The sequence below is a fragment of the Giraffa tippelskirchi genome, chromosome 4 (assembly GCF_054371585.1).
Source record: "Giraffa tippelskirchi isolate mGirTip1 chromosome 4, T2T-mGirTip1v1.2.pri, whole genome shotgun sequence".
NCBI classification, from domain to species: domain Eukaryota; kingdom Metazoa; phylum Chordata; class Mammalia; order Artiodactyla; family Giraffidae; genus Giraffa; species Giraffa tippelskirchi.
Genome location: NC_137278.1, coordinates 203,890,583 through 203,909,759, shown reverse-complemented (window position 1 = coordinate 203,909,759; position 19,177 = coordinate 203,890,583). Strand labels below are relative to the sequence as shown.

General features: G+C 53.6%; 1 long non-coding RNA gene across 2 annotated transcripts; it reads left to right on the top strand.

Moving 5' to 3' along the window:
* Positions 1-4,717: 4,717 nt before the first annotated feature.
* LOC145545527 (uncharacterized) lies at positions 4,718-10,298 on the top strand. 2 transcript variants are annotated; one of them, XR_014082135.1, is made up of 4 exons: positions 4,718-4,857; positions 7,870-8,011; positions 9,050-9,125; positions 9,982-10,298. It is a non-coding gene; the product is annotated as an uncharacterized LOC145545527 (long non-coding RNA). The 2 variants fall into 2 exon arrangements; XR_014082136.1 differs by having other exon boundaries at positions 4,785-4,857; positions 7,951-8,011; positions 9,664-10,298.
* Positions 10,299-19,177: the final 8,879 nt, after the last annotated feature.

Below are 19,177 nucleotides of genomic sequence, written 5' to 3'. Positions count from 1 at the left end.
TGGCTGAAAGCAGCTATAACCGAGTGAGACCTGGGAGAAAAGGATACTGTCTGAAGGGTGGGCTCTAGACTTCCTTCCCCTCGAACGGAGAGCCCAGCACTGCTCCTGCCCTTCCTCAGGGCCAGCTGGTCTCCAAGGAGGGAGGTGGCAGGGGAGGTCCCAGGAGCTGAGGGCACAGGGCTCTGGGCCTCCTCCCTTAGGGTCCCAGATGTGCTGGCATCTGGCCTCAGTCATTGTGGGCAGTGGTCTCATGCTGGCCTGGGGGCTCCATCCAGGCGAAGTCAGTTTCTATCTGCAGCAGGGACCCAGGGAGTGACAGGGTCAGGTAGCCTCATAGGCAGAGCTAGCATTCCTGGGGAGATGGGACACTCCCAATGGGCACGGTCATGACACAGCACACTGAGAGAGGGTAGGGGTTTGCAGCTCCAGGAGGACTTCCTGGAAAAGGAAATAACTCAGACACTTATAAAACCAGTAGTCCAGCAAAGTGCAGGGACTTGGAGAGGGGAGCATCCAGGCTGAGGGACTAGCATAAGCAAAGATGGAGGGGGTCATGCAACATGAGCTGGGTGGGGTGCTGTAGCTAGCACAGGTTTGTTTTTTATTTATTTTTGGCTGTGCTGGGTCTTCATTGCTGTGCACAGGCTTTCTCTAGTTGTGGCGAGTGGAGGCTCCTTTCTAGTTACTCTGCAGTGCTTCTCATTGCAGTGGCTTCTCTTATTGCAGAGCACAGGCTCTAGGGCGCTCTGGCTTCAGTAGTTGTGACACGTGGGCTTCATTGCCCCGCTGCATGTGGAATCTTCCTGGACCAGGGATCGAACCCCTGTCGCCTGCCTCGGCAGATGGATTGTTAACCACTGGACCACCAGAGAAGTCCGCTAGCATGGAGTGTTAAGACAGGGGACAGAGAGAAGGCTGGAAGAGTGGGCAGAGGGCAGGTGACATCAGGTCAAGAGAGCCTTGTGGAAAAGCACTGGGATGGCATCAAAGCTGAGGGGCTGATGCAGTCAGATTCATTCATGCTTCACGTAGATCCTGTGATCAGTGTGGCAGGTGAGTCAGGAGACCCCGTGGGGTCCTGGGGACAGCTGGCAAGGTGATTCAGCACAGAGGTCATGGCAACGGAAGAAGGACCCCAGAAACACTTAGGACGCAAAGTTCTCAGGGCTTGAAGCTGTTTCCTCCAGCTCTGGGCCTGAGCAGGTTCCAGAACCAAGGTGAGCTTCAGCCCGCAGGTGGTGGAAGAATGGCAATGAGGTGGTCCAGGGCGGGAGCAATAGGGAGGCCACTACACTCAGAGCCCAAGGGCGGGAGAGGCCATTAAACCTGGTCACTAATTTAAGAGAGTGTAAAACCTTCTCTAATGATGGTTACAGGCTGCCCCGGAGGCCTGGCCTCCAGAAGCAGGGTGGTGCGGTCAGCTGCAGGTAATAACAATTCCATTCACATATTATAGTCTCAGGCCTAAGAGTCTGCTTTCATGTTCCAAAGACAGAGATAAATGGCCCTTATCATTTTTATGTAGCCGGTGTCACCACCAGAGCTGCACGTAGAGTGCCCCGAGCTGCTTTTGTGTTTGTTCATTAGACACTTTAAGACCTTTCTCCAGGGAGAAGATGCCCCTTAGCTGAGAAATGACTCCTGGTTTAACATAGTCCAGATCCACAGGATTCATGCACAGTCACTCCCCTCCTCCAATTAGAACTGCTGGGTGAGCCTGAGCCCCAGGACTGGAGCTGGAGGGATGGCTTCCTGCTCCAGCTGAAAGGAAGCAACATCCTGCTTGGCAAGGCAGGGCAGCGAGCCCCTCTCACCAGATGACCAGGTGGGGCGCTGCAAGAGCAGGAGAGGAAGGGGTGCTGAGTGAGGGTGGGCTGAGGGCCAGGCAGCCTGCCCGGATCTCACTGAGGATCCTCGCAGTTATCCAGGCAGGATTTTGATCGTCAGGCAGTGGGGAGGATGCTGTGGTCCAGAAAGAGAAGACACAGCTCCTCCACCAGCACCATCCCCTCTGTTCTCCCAGGGGAGGCTGGGAGGGCTGGAGGCCTGCTCTTTGACAGGTAAAGGGATGGGGAGCTTTAAATCCACCTAAAACTGGGCAGTGTCTCTTTGGGAGTGAGCCTCATTGTTTGGAGACCTCTGTGAAGGTCAGGATGGAGCTGTAGCGCCACTGGCAAGCGCCAGACAGCTTAATCAGGACACAATCCAGTCTCTTCATTATAAACCTAGGTCCTAGTCCATCTTTCAAACTGATGAGAAATCTTGTTGGGATGTCTTGGGGTTTGGTTTTTTTTTTCTTCATGTTTTATTACTTTCCCCCAAAGTCTTCCCAGAATACAAATCTACATGGGGAAGGGGCGTGGCTTAGTGTGCTGTCAGCTCGACAGCCCAGCACTCGAACCCCAGCTCCCCTCTGGGGAGGCCGGGCTCCCCCAGGAACCAGCGCTGATCTGGGTGGGGGGGTCCCCTCAGGAGGTAGAGCCGACACTCACCCTTCTTCTTACTCCTCGTCTGTCAAGTACCAAGCTTCAGCTTCATGGGTGACTAAAAATCCCACAAACGAACAGTTCATGTTCCACATGCTGCCTTCTGACAGCAAGCGAGTTGCAAAGACTGCAGCAAGGTTGTTTCAGAGTGGAAGGCTGGAAGTGGGGGCGGTGGAAGTAGGGGGGGAGGTGGCTGGGAGGGGAGGGAAGTCTGAAGGGAGAGGGGAGAGCTGGAAGTGGGAGAGCCAGGAGGGGAGGACCAGAGGGGAATCAGGAGGGGAAGGGGAGGTTCAGAATAGGGAGAGGAGGGCAGCGGGGCTGGGTGAGGCCTGGGGGTGGGTGGAACTTGCCTGGGCAGGTCCAGGGTGGCCAGACCAGACTGCGCAGGGAGACAGAGGTCAAAGCAAGTTGCTGCCAGGGTGCCAGGCCCACGAGGATCAATCATGTCACATGAGGAGAACACCCCTGTTTCACAGCCCTGGGACCTCAGCAGGAAAACAGCCCATGCTGGTCTGCAGAAGGACCTACCTAGGGCCAGGCTGGACCTTCAGCTCCCTGGACCCTGTGGAGTGGGTTTCAGGTCCTGACTCCTTTTTCTGGGAAACTGAGGTTGGTGAAGCAACTGGTCTCAACTACTGACAGAAAGAGACGCGCGGCCTTGCAAGTGGTGGAAATGAGGGGTCAACCCCATCCGCCCTGGACAACCCAGAACGCAGTGGGCGAGACCTCACAGCAACCTTCTCATTTACAAAAGGAGAAAGCTAGTCCCACAGGAGGCATGCTGGAGGCTGGGAGTGTGGGAGGGGCCCCCCTGATGACACCCCAGCCCTGCTGCCCCCTCCTGGGCTCCCTGAGGGTACAACCTGTTCCCACCCCAGGCTGGGCACTGTGCTGGCTCCTGAGTCATGGGCATCATCCCCCAGCCTGAGAGCCGCCCTGGCACGTGGCCCCACGTGGAAGGGGGGGCGGCCTTGCTCCTGGGAGTTGAGTCACTCAGGGACTTGTGAGTGAGCTCCAGGCTGCAGATGCTCCTCCAGGCCCTGGAGGCATCTCAGAGATCTCTGGAGGTGCTCTGCTTCCGAGGATGTGGCCACACGGCAAGGTCCCCACACATCCAACCCCCACGCCATCGGTTGCAGGGACTCTGAACAGAAAGCTGGGCTCTGACACGAGTCTGCTCAGTGTGTGAGTCGGTGTGACCCTGCCCCCTGTCCAGGGGTGGGTGGTGGTGCCCGCTTGGCCCCCCGCAGGCAGAGCAGAGGGCTGGGCTGCACCCAGCTCTCTGTCAGCTGTCATCCCTTGGGGCCCCGCCCCTCTGGACCTCAGGCAGCCCTAGAGCTGTGACCTTCCCCTGCTGGCAGGGGTCGGGGAGAATGCCGGGTCTCACCGGCTCAGGGTGAGATGGAGAATGCCGGGTCTCACCGGCTCAGGGTGAGATGGTGGAGGAGGGCCTCCGCAGGGCCCCGGGCCTCTCCCCCTGTGCCTCCTGAGCCCGGTCCAGTAGCTGCCCCAGAATCCTCTTCCTCCCAGAGCCAGCTTCCAGCCCGAGCAGATGTCACAGCCAAGATCTCTTTCCTGAAATCGGCTCAGTTTCAGCCCATTACTCCTCATTACTCTCCTGAACGACTCCTTCTCAGTCTTCTCCTCCTCCACGTTTGGTCCGTGCCCTTCAGAGGTTTGCAACAGGACTCATTTCTTGGCCCAGGGACAGGCCATCCATCTTCTTAATCTGACCTCATAAATCAGCCATCTGGGCCTCCTCAGGCACCCGTCCACTGCCCCCTCCACCCCTGGAGTCCTTTGGGCCCCTCTCAGGGCAGCACCCACGGGGACCGCCAGCCCCTCCAGGAGGGAGCCTGCTCCCCCAACAAGCCCAGCTCTGTCCTTCCCCACCGGGCGCCCCCCTGCCCCAACGACAGGTCGAGGGCTCCCAGCTGCTCCAGCAGGACTCCCACCAGCAGCCCGGGCAGCTGTCGCTCCTGTCAGCACACCCTGCTCCCGGAACCGGGACGTCTTAAGCTTGTTGGGATCAATTGCCCGTGTCGTTCCACTTAGTCCCCCCGCCAGGCACTGACATCTTCACTGGAGGGGAGGAAACAAGGGCTTTCCAGGACTCTGAACCAATCCCTAAGGGACATGGCCTTGGGGCGGAGAATAAAGCAGGGTCTGGAGAGGGCGGGGCAATTAGAAGCAGCCCAGAGCCAGTGACCTTTAGAAAAAGCCACAAGTAGCCCCCCCCCGTAGCCCCTGGGGAGCCCTGTGAGGGGCAGTAGGACCAGCGGAGTCCAGTGCCAGGCCTGGCACACAGAGAGCCCTCAAGTAAGCTTGCTAAGGGGCAGAAGAGATGTGGCAACTCTGGTAAATAGAAATGGTATGTGTGTGTGTGTGTGTGGTGTATGCATTGTGTATGTGTATGGGTTGTGTATGCGTGTCAGTGATTTCTTGGTCGCGACAAATCCCAGACTTCTTTATCTTTGACTTGTTTAGTTGCTAAGTCATGTCTGACTCTTTTGCAACCCCATAGACTATAGACTGCCTAGCTCCTCTGTCCGTGGGATTTCTCAGGCAAAAACACTGGAGTGCGTTGCCATTTCCTTCTCCAGGCTATTTTCCCAACCCAGGGATCAAACCCGAGTCTCCTGCATTGGCAGGCAGGTTCTTTACCACTGAGCCGCCTGGGAAGCCATCTTTGACTTGAACCCCCATTCAAAGACCCACTGGCTGGAAGATATCCTTTAAGTTTATATAGTTAGTTGCTCAACTAAAATTGACTTAGCATCTGCTCTGTTCTGAGCAGGCAAATGATGAAAATGCAGTGGTAATAACAAAGACACAGTCTTTGCTTTGTGAGAGGTGTGTGCATGCTGGAAGGCTTCCTGGAGGAGGGGTGTTAACCCTGCAACAGATGGGAGAGATTTCAAATGATTAAATGGTTCTAAAACTGGTCCAAGCCCAGGGGCACCTGGGAACTTTTAGAAATGTAGATTCTCTGGCTGAATCAGACACAGATGGTAAAATGTCCTCCAGGTGTTTCAGGTGAGAACCCCTGGGCTGGGCTGTGGGAAAATCAGCATCAAGGAAACCAAATTCTGGGAATTTTCTCCTCTGGCCAAGACTATGGGGCCTCAAAGCGTGTTCTGGGCTTCTGTCCAGGTTCTGAACCATCCTGCAGGTCTATAAAGTGTGCGCCTGGGTTCCAGGAAAAGCAGAGAACACTATTCAAAAATTTTGATATTTAGTATTTTTCCAAAGAGCATGAAGATCATCATCATGTGAAATACCAGAATCCCGGACATCTTATCTATTTTATCCCCCCAGTTAGACAGTTCTAGGATTGCTCAGGGCTTCCCAAGTGACTCAGCGGTAAAGAATCTGCCTGCCAAGGCAGGAGATGAAAGGGACACGGGGTTAATCCCTGGGTCAGGAAGATCCCCTGGAGAAAGGAATGGCAACCCACTCCAGTATTCTTGCCTGGAGAATCCCCGACAGAGGAGTTTGGCGAGCTACAGTCCGTGGGGTCGCAGAAGAGTTGGACGTGACTTAGAGACTAAACAACAACAGGATTGTTCTACAAAGTCAGCGTACCTCCAGGCTTTCCCCACAGGTGGACCATCTCCTTGCCCCCTGCTCTTGCCTCTGGGGCCTCCTTCCATCAGGAATCACCTTCCGTTAGGAGTGGCTCTTGTGGGAGGTCTCTTGTCCCCTCTGGGCTTTGTCTGAAGATGCCTTCATCCTGTTCTTGTGACATGTTTACGTGATACAGATTCCAGTTGGACAATGAATTCACTCTCGCTTTAGTCTTTGATAATATTGATTTCCAGGCTCCTAGCCTCTCTCACTGCCATTAAGGAGTCTGCCATTCACAGGTGGGTCATTTTCTCTTCTCTCGGCTTCTTGTAAGATTTCTTTGCTATTCTCCATCACTGTGATGGGTCCGTGTGTGGGTTTTTGGGTGTTTTTTTTAATCCCTTACTTAGGATTTATTGTGCTCCCTGAACTGAAATTCATGTCTTTTATCATTTCTGGAAAATTCTGCCATCACCTCTTGGAACAACGACTGTCTCTCCTGCTCTCGGTTGTCTCCCTCAAGCCCTCCGAGTAGACGTGCATTATTTCTCATCCCAACCTCCTCTTCTTAGCCTCTATCATATTTCCTGGCTTTCTCTCTGTCCTGCATTTATGCATCCTGGTAATTGCTTCTGCTCCATCTTCTAGCTCACTGATTCCCTCCTGAACTGGGTCTATTTGCTGTCCCTCCCATCCACGGAGTTTTGTGTTTCAGTTATTACGTTTTTCATTTCTAGAAGTTCTACCTGGCTCTTTTTCGATCTCTTGGATCACTTTTATAGCCTTTTTTTCCCCTCCTGGCCTGTATTCTCAATTCTTTCTTGAAACATTTTTAACTTATTTTTATTCTAGTTCTAATCACTCAAACATCTGAAATCTTTTGATCTAGTTTTGCATGCGTGGTTTCTGCTGACTCTGACTCATGGATTGTTTTCTCATGTGTTTTGCAATTTGAGATTGTAGCCAAATGATATTCTGTAGGAACCCAGAAGGACCCAGAAGACATGGCTGTGCTCTAGCCGTGTGCCCCAGGTCTATCCACCCAACGCCACTTTAGGTTAATTTCTGGGCTTGGGGTTTTCTGGACCACTGATTTCACAAATTGGAGCCCCAATTGCTAGTGAAGGTCAGCCTAAACTGACATGTTCTCAGGAAGGAATCTTTTTATCTTCATTCATTGCAGGGCCCTGGACACATGAATATCTTTGCTATCTTTCTTTGCTAAAAGTTTGGTTTTTACAGCCCAACCTTATGCTGAGTGTACCACCTTGGAGGGCCCCAGCTTGAGATAAAGATCTCCCTTCACACTCCCAAGCTCCCATGAGCTCTAGATAAGATAATGTCTTGTGGGTTAGTCGCTAAGTTGTGTCACTTTTGTGACCCCAGGGACTGTAGCTCGCCAGACTCTTCTGTCCATGGGATTTCCCAGGCAAGAATACTGGAGTGGGTTGCCATTTCCTTCTCCAGGGGATCTTCCTGACCCAGGGATTGAACTCTCATCTCCTGCTTGGCAAGTGGATTCTTTACCACCGAGTCACCTGGGAGGCCCCAAAGATAATGTGTGCATTGCAGTTCTAGGCTCCTGTTAGCAAATACGTCAAGGCAGTGTTTGCTTCTAGTTCTGGTATCAGTTCCCACATCATTACTGGCTCTCAGGAATTTCCCTTACTTTCTTGCAAACTTAGCTATGCATTGAATAAAGAAGTTTGTAATAACTGAACCTGTTTTTGTAGCAAGAGTGTCCCCCCAGCCCCCAGAGGATCTGACTATAGCAGAACAAATACTTGTTCACCAAACCATCTCTTCTTCCTTTGAGACTCACACCTAGACCACAGCCCTAGCTACCCTCAACCCTTGCAGCTAAGCATGGTAGCATGTCCAGTGGAACTGTTTCCAGGTCAGGATCATGAAGACCTCCCACATGATCCACAGGGGAAGATGACAGAGTCACAGGACAGGTGAGCCTGCGTCCCTAATCACTGCTTGAAGGAGAACTGCCTGCCATTTCAAACGTTAGATGAATAAGAGAAAAAGCCCCAGGACTTAAGGATTAACCTGTGACAGCAGCTTGTGTTCTTTAGTCCACTGGTCCACCATTTGTTAGAATTAAAGTCTCACCTAGAATTGTCCTGTAGTTTAGTATCAATCTCTTGAGGCCGCAGTGAGTGGTGGTGTGAAGCAAGATCTTAACTGCCTTCCCAGAGATTGAACCTGGATAGCCTGGATGACGGGCTTCCCTGGTGGCTGAGATGGTAAAGAATCTGCCTGTAATGTGGGAGACCTGGGTTCAATCCCGGGGTTGGGCAGATCCCCTGCAGGAGGGCATGGCAACCCACCCCAGTATTCTTGCCTGGAGAATCCCTATGGACAGAGGAACCTGGAGGGCTCCCATCTATGGGGTCACAAAGAGTCGGACGCGACTGAGTGACGAAGCTCACAGGCTGGATGAGAACCAGGAATCCTAGTCACCAGACCAGCAAGGACTAGAGGCTGGAAGATATTTTTCCCTGGATCTTTGCCCCCAGTGAAAAATGCATTTATTATGAAGGCAGAAACTATAAATGAAGGTACAAAGTTTATTATTAGAGACAAAGTACAACAACAAATGGAAGAGCACTCAGAGAAACAGTTTGTTTAAATGAGAGAGAAGCAAGGCAGAGATGCACATTTTTTTTCCCACACCTGACCTACCCTGAGACCCTCCCCTGGGTGTACACGTACCCCTCAGCCAAGATGAATCTCGAAGTGAAGTCTTCTGGGAGGAGCAAGACTCATATGACCTGGCATTATCCCTTGAGTTTTGACCCACAAGGAGCCTTTTTGCGCATGTGTAGTGTCTCCCTTGTCCCCAAAGAGGGGAGGAGCAGAGATCCCTTAATCCTTTACTCAAACAGGGTTTTGCCCCTCTTTGTCCTTGCCATGACTATTACCTTAAGGTGTTTTCAAGAGACAAACACTGGCTATTTACCCTATTTCTGTTATTACTTTCATTTCAGAGGGCAAAAAGGAGCCTGTTTGTAAATGCCTTAACTGGAACCCACCTATCTCTTGTCTCAGGAAATGCTAACAGTTGTAAGTATCCAGCCCGAAGCCCACTACTCTGTGGCCCATGAAATGCAAACAGGAGGCCAGTTGTAAATGTCTAACCTGGAGCCCATCTATCTCCTAACTAAAAGCTGTACAATCTTTTCAGGCCTTAGGGGCTTTAAGTGTATATATTCAAGGGGCTCCCAGGATGCAGGACAATGGCTCACAGAGCCTGAGCGGCTCACTGGAGTTGCAAGTGGGATATTGGTTTGAGAAAGATCCCCCTTCCTTTCTCTGCCTTGTCACCGCTCTATGCCAGGCCTGTACTGGCCACTGGGTCCCCCGACCATGCAGGTGAGGCTGTGCTCTCGAGGAGCTCCTGTGTATTGGGGACACAGATGCAGACATAGGCAAGCCTGGGATGAGAAGATAATGGTGGTCGTGGATTGTAGTTGAGTGATGACTCAGGTGATGACCCATTCAGACTGAGGGTCAGGACATGGCTGGGAAGCACCAGGTTGCCAGCTCCAAGGTTCAGGTCCCTGGAGACAGAATCAGGAAGGCCCTGCTCTATTCCCTGCAGGTGAGATTCCAGAGGGCAGCCCAACCCGCCTGGCAAGGAGGGGCCCGGGCATGCTCTGGAGGTGGGCATGTGGCCCAGAGCCGGCAGGATGTTGAGGCTGCCCCATGCAGAAAAACCTCATCTCCACAGCCCTTAATGGCACCTTGCTTGGTCTCTGGAGTCCTCAGGTCACCCACTGTGCAAGCATGTCTTCAAGAGGCCACAAACCTGTATTCACTGACCACTTCTGCAGGGATGAGGGCCGCCATCGGGCATTGGTGACATTGTAGGGATACAGTTGTTAGGGGAAAATTGATTGAAACTGCCCACCCTGGCCAGGAACCATGGTTACCATTTTCATGAGGTCCTGGTAAGGAACAGGTAACTAATACGCCACCACCAACTGGAAGAGTTCGGGAAAAGCCAAAAGGAGTTGCCGTGTGTCCTACCACCTCCCAGAATCCTTCTTGCTGGAATTCATCTTGGCTGAGCAATGCAAGGACCCTGATTGGCCAAAGACAACCCAGAAAAAGAAATCCCATCACCATAAAACCCAAGACTTCGAGCCACGTGGCAGAGCAGTCCTCCCGGGTTCCTTTATCCTTCTGCTCTCCCCCTGGGCACCCCTTCCCAATAAAGTCTCTTGCTTTGTCAGCTTCTGTGTCTCCTTGGACAATTCATTTCTGAGTGTTAGACGAGAGTTCCCTTTTGGGACCTGGAAGGGATCCCCCTTCCTGCAACACGGAGACAAATCAGGCCAGAGAATGGGCTTCCGGACCCCCACTCTCGATGGCTCACAGCCTAGAAGGACAAGGAAGGGCCCCCTGCTGGGAACCGGCCATGCCCCCTCCTCTGCCCCCCCAGTTCTGACAACAGCAGTGTCCACAGCCCCACCCCCACCACCCCCACCCAGAAGATCACACGTGTGGTAAGTGGTCCCTACTAGCAAAGGTGTGAGTTAGAATTTGACCCAGTTGTGATGTTGATGTTATGTGTCAACCTGGCTGGGCCGTGGTGTTCAGCTGCTTAGTCAAACACTATGTAGATGTAGCTCTGAAGGTACTTTGCAGGTGTGATAACATTTACGATCAGTTGACCTTGAATAAAGGAGATGGCTCTCCATGAGGTGGGTAGGCCTCATCAAATGGGTAAAAGGCCTTAAGAGCAAAAACAGAGGCTTTCCAGAGAAAAGGGGACTCTGCTTCCAGACTGGAACACCGAAGTCCTGCCTGAGTTCCCAGCCTGCCTGGGATTTGCCAGCCTCCAGTCATGCAAGCTGATTTCTTCAAATTAGCCTCTCAATTCCCTTCTCTCTCTCTCCCTCTCACCTGCCTGTCAGCCTCCTCAACCAAACCACAGTCTCGAGAGCTTCCTGTGCACCAAACACGGAGGGGCGGCCCTTGTCTTCCAGTTCCTGGTGGCCTTGCAGGGAATTCAGACTCATATAGGACGCCAACCCTGACACATCCCAGATCCCAGCCAGAGGGTCGGGGAAGGTGGTCCAATTTGGAAAAAGCCTTGAGGGACAGGCTGAGCATTCTGCACTTTGCCCTGGAGTGTTGTGCCTATCCCACCTCAACCTGAGCCTGACTCCTACTCACCCAAAATAAAATGTCTGAGTGCATTCCACACCCCAGGGAGCTGTCTGAACAGGACAAGATGGTGGCCGGGGCAGCCCAGCCCGGCCTCACTCCCCCAGAAGAGCTCAATGGACAGAGGAGACCCGCATATCCACCTAGGGAGATGGACAGTCACTGGGTCGCACTTGCCCAGCGCTCACTTCATGGCCACAGGGAGCCCAGGTTCCTGGGAGACAAAGTGCCACTTAAAAGCCCATCATCTCCTACTTACCTCCTGCCCTGAGCTCCATAGATCATACATTCCAGAGGGCAGAGGGGGGCTCACGCTGGGGACTGAGGTCATAACCCAGCTCCAGCCATTGCTGCAGATGGAGGCGCCCTGGGAATAGGTGATATCAGCCCCGGGCACCTCTGTCAACCCCCCACATTTCCTGGGCCAGCCCTCTGACCTTGACGGGGACTATTTTGGCCATTGTCCTGCACTCCAGAGAAAAGCAACCCTCATCTGCCCCTTCTTCCTCTGGTTATCCCACCGTGGAGTAGAGCCTCTGGGTGTTCAGGGTTAAAGAGCAGAGGGAAAGCTATGAACAGATGAGCCCAGTGATTTGATATTAAGGAGACTCAGAAGCCTGCAGACAACTGGAAAGGGTAGTTCATTTTCACTTGCATCTTAAACCCTGTGGAGCCAGCTGGCAATAACACAGACCTCAGTGTCAACTACAGGCTTCCCAGGTGGCTCAGTGGTAAAGAATCTTGCCTGCCGATGCAGGAGACGAAAGAGACTCAGGTTCGATCCCTGGATCAGGAAGATCCCTTGGAATAGAAAATGGCAACCCGCTCCAGTATTCTTGCCTGGAAAATCCCACGGACAGAGGAGTCTGGCGGTCTATAGTCCGTGGGGTCACAAAGAGTTGAACACAACTGGGCTCAGCACAGCTGCAGCAGTGTCAATTGAGTCAGGACTGGAAATCTCAGCCCTGCCTTCGACTGCTGGAGGGCCCTGGGCTTCACTTCACCGCTCTGAGCCTCCATCTCCTTGTCCCACAGTCGTGGGAATAACAGCATACCCTTCACCAGGCAGCCGTGAGGGTGAAGGCCACAATGGAAGTGCTTAGCCGGCATCTGGCGCTCTGTGCCCAGAGCTTCCAATCCCTCCTCTCATCCCTCCTTCTGTCCCAGCCTGAGAAGCTTGTGGGGACACAGGACATGTAACAACTAACATGATCACGGGAGAGGGAGGGGGATGGGAGGGTCAGAGAAGACGACCCGAGTGACAGGGAGGGATTTCAGGTGGGGAGGAGGGTCTCAAAGGCGATTTAGGGGCGTTTTCTGTGCCCCTGGATACACTCAGAAGCAGAGGCTTGGGACTTCCCTGGTGGTTCAGTGGTTAAGAACCCACCTTGCAATTCAGGTGATGTGGGCTCCATCCCTGTTTGGGGGACCAAGATCCCATGTGTCACAGGGCAACAAAGTCTGCACCTGGCAACTAGAGAGAAGCCCTCGTGCTGCAAAAAGGATCCCACATGATGCAAGATCCCATGGAGCCAATAAAATTAAAAAAAAAAAAAAGAGAGAGAAGAAGAAGTAGGGGCTTGGATGGAGGAGATGGAGGCTTCCTCTCAGGCCAGGGCTACAGATGGGCTGAGCAGCCTCCTTCTTCGTGAAGGGAAGGACAGGGGTGAGGGCCCCATGGAGTCCCAAGGCCGTGAGGCATCATCATCTCTACAGCAAGTCACGTCCCTGAGGAACTGGACCACACAGGAGTGAGGCCCCAGAAACCCCTGGCTGGGCATGAGAGCCGCAGAAGAGAGGAGGCCAGCCTCTGAGGGAGGACATGTCTCCAGACATGTCTCCTGTCCAGAACCACCTACTGTGCGCCTTCCTTCTGCCCATGGAGGAAGCAGGACCACTGGGGTGAAGGGTCTCACCATGGATTCCACAGGCTTCTTGTGGCTGCAACATGAGCCTGTGTGGAGCGGCCCTTGAGACACGTAGCTGCTGTTAAAGGGCTTCAGAGATTGGGAAACTGAGGCCCAGAAGGATGTGACACCCCTAGGCTGACACAGCTCAAGCCTTCTGAGTATTCAGACCCGGGGAAACTCCCGCTTAGCAGCTTCCTTGCTACATAAACTTGATGGAAAGAATTCTCCTGTGCCTCGGTTTCCCTGTCTGTAAAAAATTGAAGACATCAAAGTATCCTGTGCCCTGGCCCTAAGGATGAAATGAAATAACTCATGTGAAAGAGTCTCATCAGATGCCTAACATAATAAACTTTGATTAAAATTACTATCTGGACCACAGTGCTATTATTCTAATTTTCTCCCATTAAGCACTCTGTATTTGCTAAATGAGTGATTTTTTTAAAACATTTTATTATGAAAGTTTCAAACACACAGCCAAGTAGAAAGAATTTTTAGTGAACAACCATATTCTATAACAGTAGAATTCTACCATTTACGTTTCATAATACTTGCTTTATCAATATCCATCCATCAATCTGTCTTACTTTTTGATACATTTCAAAATAAATTGATGATGTCAGTCCAATTCCCCTTCAATGCTTCCTGGTTTACTGTTTGGGGGGGGTGAAATTAACATACAGTGAAATGCACAAAACTTAAAAGTCATTTGCATATAAACATGTAATACAAACCTATATCGGAATAAAGGATATGACTATCATCCCAAAGGGGCTTCCCAGGTGGCTCAGTGGTAAAGAATCTGCCTGCCAATGAAGGAGACACAGGAGACTCAGTTCGATCCCTGGGTCGGGAAGATCCCCTGGAGAAGGAAATGGTTACCCACTCTGGTATTCTTGCCTGGGAAATCCCATGGAGAGAGGAGCCTGGTGGGCTACGGTCCATGGGGTAGCAGAGTTGGACATGACCCAGCAATTGAGCACACATCATCCCAGAAAGTGTCCTCCTGCCTCTTTCCAGGCAGTCCTGCCCCTGCTTCCAGGAAGCAACCACTGTTCTGATTTGTTTCCACTACAGGTTAACCTTCCTGTTGTAGAATTTCACATGATGCAGAACATGATTCATAACACAGGGCTATGTGTACTTGTGTCAGCTATCTGCAGCTGCATAACAAATTACTCTGAAACTGAGCAGCTTAAAACAACACCACCTAAGAGTTTATAGTTTCTTTGGGCTGGGAACCGGGACATGGCTAACCTGGCGATGGTGGTGTAGTCGCTGAACCATGTCTCTTTTGCGACCCCATGGACTGTAGCCCACCAGGCTCTTCTGTTCATGAGATTTCCTGGGCACGAATACTGGAGTGGGTTGCCATTTCCTCCTCCAGGGGATCTTCCCAACCCAGGAATCAAACCCACGTCTCCTGCATTGCAGGTGGATTCTTTACTGCTGAGCCACCTGGGAAGCCCCCTGGCTTAACTGGACCCTCTGGCTTGGGGGTCCCCTAAGGCTGCAATCCACACACTGCCAGGGGCTGCAGTCTCTCATCTGCAGGCTGGGCTGAGGGAGGTTAGCTTCCCGGCTCACTGGAATGGGTGTGGATGGGATCAGCACCTTGAGGGTTGTTGGACTAGGGGGCCTCACCCCCGTGGATGCTGACTTGAGGACTGCATCTTTCAATCACTCATCACATAGGCCTTGCATAGGGCAGCCCACAGCGTGGCAGTCCGTTTCCACAAGAGCGAGGAGGTGAGCAGGCCAGACAAGCCAAGGAAGATAGAAGCCAGAAATAGAAGCCAGATTCTTGCCACCGGCTCTCAGAAGTGACATCCCCTCACTTTTGCCATAGTCTAGCCATCAGAAGGAAGTCACTAGATCCAGCCCACACGCTAGGGGTAGGGACTCTACAAGGGAATGGATACCAGGAGGAAGGCTCACTGAGCACCATCTGACAAACTGCCACCTTCCTTGGGTGAGACACCCAGGGCCTGTCCATCCCCAGCTGGGAACGGTCTTCCTGGATGCTCTCTCCAAATCTTCCTCTGGCTCTGGGAGGTAACCATGGTGATGGTGCCTGTGTCCCTTGTTGTGGTGGCCTCCTGGAGGGAAGATGCTCCTCTCCGTGGTTGTGAGTGGCCCGGACCCTGTCCCAAATCCAGCTGGGGCCCTGAGTCCCTAACCTTTGCCTCTCCATCCTCCAAGGATAGAGTGTCTTGTGGGGAACACCTCTCCGGGTAGTATGTGATATGGGGTGCCCTGGAGTAGGGGTGAGAAACCCCACCCCCACTCCCAGTTCTACATTTAGCTGACAAGTCCTGGTGGCACCTTTCCTCGGGGACAGAGCTGGCCCTTTTCAGCAGCAGCACAGCGGGCTGTCCCCTGATTTGCCCAGGCAGAGTGACTCTGGACCATGGTCACTTGGTGGGCAGGACAGGGACCCTGACCCAGGTGCCCTCCTGAGTGCCCTTCCCATCTCCCAAGACAGAGGAGGTGAGAGTGCATGCGACAGGCACCATGTGGGGAGGAAGGAACATAGAATCGGGTTCAGGCTGTGACTCGGCCTCCAGCCCACATGTAGACCTCAGTCCCCTCCCTGCGGGGACTGAATACACAGGCCCTAGGGTGGCCGCCTGGCTGGTGATGTGCTTTCTGTTATTGCAAGTATGACGGGGAAATAGGATATCAGTGGAGAGTCAGAGATGGAGACAGAAGTGGATGGAGAGATGGACAGAGAGAGACAGGGACACGGAGCAGGGCAGAGAGGGAGGGAGAGCAGCAGAGAAGACACAAGAACCAGGATGTGAGGCCAACGCTGACGGGCTTAAATAGGGTGAATGGGGGTGTCGGCAGCAGCACTGGGGAGACCTTCCTCCCCAGGCCCTGCATCTCCCAGGGGAAACTCAAAAGCCTCATCCTGAGGAGCTGACATCTGGAGCCATCAGCCCGACCACGGAGGTGGGGGTGGGGGCGCTCAGGGACCCCAGGCAGCCACTTGGGAGAAGATCAGACCAGATCTTGACCTGGGCAAGTCAGTCACCTCCTCCCTCTGATAGGATTGGCAGATCAGCAAATAAGAATCTGATCTCCAGACAAACCAGAGATAGGGCTTTAGTGTCAGTACGTCCCCAGTATGGTATGGGACATACACTAAAAAATGATTCGTGATTTATTTGATGTTCAAATTTAACCGTGCGTCCTGGATTTGATCTGGCAGCCCGACTCTCTGAGGGGTGGCCAGTGCCTTTGCATGGCTGTCTACCTCTTGTCCTCCAGGCCCTGGCTCAAAGTACTCCTTCCAGAGAGTCTCCTGTGCCCATCCTGGCCGAAGGACCTCCCCACCTCGCCTCAATCATCCTCCGTCAGAGCACCTGGTCCACAGCAGTCCTGGCACTGGCAGGTTCTGAAACAACCCCACTCGTGCACCTGTTTGCTGCTTGTTTTCTATCTCCCCATCTGAGACAGCAGGCTCCTGAACTCGGGGACCCATCAATGTTGTATCCCCAGCACCTGTCACCTAGTGCGTAGTAGGTGCTCAACAAACAGCTACTGAACTATGCAAGGGCAGAGCCATCAGGGAGGGGAGTGAGAAGAAGACGTGAGTGACATGGGGGCACGGAGCATACCCCACCCCTCCCACTGGTGATCTGTCTGCTCTCCCATGAGCCTCAGAGCTGCCTCCGGGGGACAGAGCCGTGGGGGCCCAGCCCGCATTCGGGGGCCTGCGGGTCTGCACCAGCGCAGCGGGGCCCTCTGGCGGCCCCTCCCCACAGGATCAGTCTCCTATCCACTGATTCCCAGAGCAACCCTGTTACCATGACAACGGCAATCTGAGGTCACAGCGCAGGAAACTGGAGGACGCCTCCCTCCTGGAACGCCACCTCCGAGTCAGAATCTAATTTTCATTACAGCCATAATAGCGGTTTTGCATAATCGTCCATATATTAATACCTAACATGCCAGTGTTTATTTGGTTAAAATTCATGAATTCAGGTCTAAATAAAAAGTGCTGATGGGTGAAGTTTTTCATTCTCTTAAAATGTTCTTTCTTTATTTTTTTTTCCGGTCTCTCTCCTTGGCAGCAACTTGCCTTTAATCCCATTATTAACGGGTAAGGAAGAGGAAAACAAAGCACAGCCCTGCTCTCTAGGGCCCACAATGGCCTCAGCGCGAGAGATGGATGCTAGCTCCCCGGCTATGGAAGGGGCGGGCAGGTCATGGTCACCACTGGCACCACCTCCTTGTGTGACTTGGCACATGTCATACCGCCTCTCTGGGCCTCAGTTCCCTCAGATAGAGAAATGAGGGAGGAGATTAGCTGGGCACTAGGCTCTGGGCTGGGCAGAGGGACCGTGGTTGCCATTGTTGGACTGATGCAGTGTGATGGGGACTCAGGAGACAGCCAAGGACATGGGGATAAAGAGTTGGTGTGGAGGGAGAAGTGGAAGCTGGAGAGCAAAGCCATGGGCAGCCGGGAAGGCTTCCTGGAGGAAGTGACATTTGGGTAAGTTGAAGTCTTAAGTAAGAGCCAGGGGAAGGGGAGAAAGGCAACAAAGGACACTGAGTGGGGGGTTGGGGTGCTGTTCTTACAGGATATGGGGGAAGAGGTGTGGGGTCAGTAGCACGTGGGTGGTCTGCAGAGTGACAGAGGCTGATGAGGCCTGGAAAGGAGGCAGAGACAGCCTGGGGGCTGGGAGGGACGAGAGAGTTCCAGGAGGAGGGACAGTCACCTCCAAAGGGCCCTGCCAGGTGAGCCAAGGGGCCGAGGAATGTACCCTGGGGAGTCAGCAGGGAGGGTTGGGAGGTAAGGAGAAGGAGCTCAGTCGGGGAGCAGAAGGGAAGCAAGGGTGAGGTGGGCAATTCAGGCCGGGGCCCCTGGTTGGGGAGGAGAGGAGTCTGGGGCCGAGGCTTCCACAGAGGGATGGGTGTTGGGGGTCAGCCATCTAGAGGTTTTGAACAGGTGGAGTCTGAAGTGCCCCGTGGAAGAGTCCAGCAGGCCTGCCTCTAGGGGCCAGGAGAGGAGGGGCTGGAGCAGAGCGTCTCCCCAGGGAGTCAGGGCTTGCTGGACGATTCGGCCGTGAGAGCCAAGGCTAGGCACCTGCACCAAGTCTCACGGGTGATGAGCGAGGCTCAGGCTGGGGCCTGGACCTATGCTGGGACTCAGAGCCCTGCCTGGTCTGTGGAAGGCCTGCCCTGCCTCAGTTTTCTCATCTGAAAATGGGGGTCAGACCCCTCTCCCAGTGGAGGCAGGCCGTCCAGGAGTGGGGGTGGGCCTGCCGCAGGCCCACCTGCACCAATGCGTGTGCAGCAGCCCCCACCAGCCGTCGCCGCTCTCCCTGCCCCCACCGCTTCATCTATGGTGAGGCAGATGCCCAGGCCTCGAAAGGGCTCCTGGTGAGACCCCCTCCGCCTCCCCCTCCTCAAGCAGGGAAAACCTAGTGCTCTGAGCAGCAAAGCCTGCAGCTGGAAGCGTCCACATGGGCGCCATGCAGAGGGGCCTGGAGGGCTGCAGTGATGTCTCTGTCCACACCACCCCCACCCCCACCCAGAGCCCCCAGGGGCCACCAGAAGGGGTCTCAGAGCAGATGGGAAAGCAGGGGTGAGCCAACATGGGGGGCACGTAGGGCTGGGGTTATAGGCCTGTGCGTGGGGTGGCCCCAGCTCTTCCTGCTCTCTGCTGTTCCCTGAAGTGGACAGCACTGGAGGTCACCTGCGTTGTCCCCAGGTGTCTTTCCTGTCCAGGCCAAGGCCCTAGTTGACCCTCAAAGATAGAGAGCACACACCGAGGGGGCGGATGGACTAGATAAGGCTGGTGAGGATCAGGTAGGCCCTCTAGCCACTGACTTGGCTATTTCACTCCTACAGCTTATAGACTTCCAGATCAGTCTCTGGACCTCTCTGGGTCCCTGGTCTGATCTGAGGGGCAGTGATGAGAGCACACTTCCCAAGGATGAAGCCGCAAGCAGCCTAGCCAGAGGAGAGGCAACCCAGGTTTCTCTGTGTGTCCAGCCTTCAGACCCTCCTTCCAACAAGCACACA